The sequence below is a fragment of the Saccopteryx bilineata genome, chromosome 2 (assembly GCF_036850765.1).
Source record: "Saccopteryx bilineata isolate mSacBil1 chromosome 2, mSacBil1_pri_phased_curated, whole genome shotgun sequence".
In the NCBI taxonomy this organism is placed as follows: Eukaryota; Metazoa; Chordata; class Mammalia; order Chiroptera; family Emballonuridae; genus Saccopteryx; species Saccopteryx bilineata.
The window spans coordinates 272638235-272640496 of record NC_089491.1 but is presented as its reverse complement, the minus strand read 5'-3'; positions in this window follow the sequence as shown (position 1 = coordinate 272640496).

The following is a 2262-nucleotide window of genomic DNA, read 5'->3' as shown; positions in this document are numbered from 1 at the left end:
CATAATGTATTTATCTATCCAACACACAGTTTTGACTTTATATTTAAGTCTATGATCCATTTTCAGTTAATTTTTGTGAAAGGTGTTGGGACTGTGTCTAGCTTCATTTTTTAAAAAATTTTCCGTTGATTTGAGAGAGCAAGAGAGAGAAGCAGGGGAGTGGGAAGGGAGAGGGAGAGAAGCATCAACTTGTTACACTTAGTTTTTCCATTCAGTTGTGCACTCCTTCTTGTATGTTCCCTGTCCAGGGATTGAACCCACGACCTCAGTGCATCAGGATGACACTCTATCCTTTGAGCCATGGCCAGGGTTTCTAGGTTTTTGGTTGTTGTTCTGTTTTTTGTGGGGGTTTATTGCATGTGGCTGTTCAGTTTTTTCAGCACCATTTGTGGGGGGACAGACTGACAATCTTTGCTCCATTGTATTGCTTTTGGTCCTGTGTCAAAGATCAGTTGACTATATTTATATTGGTCTATTTCTGGACTCTCTATTCTGTTCCATTAATCTTTTTGGGGGGTCAATACCACACTGCATTGATTACTGTAGCTTTGCAGTGAGTCTTGAAGTCAGGTAGTGTTAGTCCTCTGACTTTGTTTTTCTCCTTTAATATTGTGTTGCCTATTTTCACACAGCAAACATGACAGTCTGGATTTGGGCCCAGCTCTGAGTCACTCTTAACTTGTGGAGAACCTATCCAAGATAGGCTCTTCAGGTATACACTGTAGTCATATATTTGCTTTTGTTTTTGCACAAAGAGTAATATACTTCAGCATTATTCTGTCGCTTGTTTTTACTCAGTATACTTAGAAGGTCACCTCATACCTTTATGTAACTTTGTATATAAATAGATACATAGATTTATTTTCACTGCTATAGGGTATTCCTCTGAGCAGTGCTGTGTAATTATTTGACCAGTTCCCTATGGAAGGATATTTAGGTTATTTCCAGACTTTTGCTGCTACAGTAACTATCCACAAGCTAGTATCTCTGCTCCCCTCTGCAAGTCTACCTATAGAAGGAATTTCTACTGGGTTAAAAAAAGTGCATTTTAAATTCTGAACTTCGCCAAATTTCTCTTGAAGGAGGCTGACCCATGTGACTAGCGGAGGACGTATTAAATCAGAAAGTGCTTTAAGCTTCAGACTGAAGGAGGGATGAGGAAATACCTTGCCCCACCTGCTGGCCCTCTGACCTTCTCTCCCCAGCTCTTGGTTCAAGCCACAAGGATCCCCGTCAGGCAATTTCCTATTTCAGAACCTTTCAACTTTCAGTTCCCTTCACCTGGAATGCCTTTCCCCAGACCTCTCTAAGGCCCGTTCCTTCTCACTGTTCACCTGTCTCAGTAGCCGATGGCACCTCCCATCACCTCGCCCAGTTTTATTTCCTGTACAGCCCTTACTTACCAGTACCAGAAATTATCCTGTGGATTTACTTGTTGGCTTCCTGGCTTCCCTACTTCCGGAGGGATGGGAGTAACATATATACTTGGCTTATTTATTATATGTATTGCCGGAGTCCCTCTCTAGAATGTCAGTTCTAGAAGGACAGGGATCTTTTTTTTGTTGTTGTATTTTTCTGAAGCTGGAAACGGGGAGAGACAGACAGACTCCCGCATGCGCCCAACCGGGATCCACCCAGCACGCCCACCAGGGGCGAGGCTCTGCCCCTCCAGGGTGTCGCTCTGCCGAGACCAGAGCCACTCCAGCGCCTGGGGCAGAGGCCAAGGAGCCATCCCCAGCGCCCGGGCCATCCTTGCTCCAACATCCTTGCTCCAATGGAGCCTTGGCTGCGGGAGGGGAAGAGAGAGACAGAGAGGAAGGGGGGGGGGGTAGAGAAGCAAATGGGCGCTTCTCCTATGTGCCCTGGCCGGGAATCGAACCCGGGACTTCTGCACGCCAGGCCGACGCTCTACTGCTGAGCCAACCGGCCAGGGCCAAGGACAGGGATCTTGTTTGTTCACTACTGTATTGCAAATGCTTAGAATGGTGCAGGGCACATAGTCGGTGCTGGACTTATATTTGTTGAATGAGTGAGTGAATGAATGAATGAATTAATTAATTAATTAATTAATAAGGATCATAACCCCCACTCCCCAAAGAAGAAGAGCAGGTGCCTCCAGCAGGTGAGGCCACTTTCGTGTGCGGAGCGTCTGGCTGAGCGGGAGAGGCCGGGCTCGTAGCAGGTGGGCGGGGAGTGTCGCTCTGGCCCCGCCCCAGAGGCTCAGCTTCCCGGAGGCCCCGCCCATCCCGTCAGCTGGCCGGG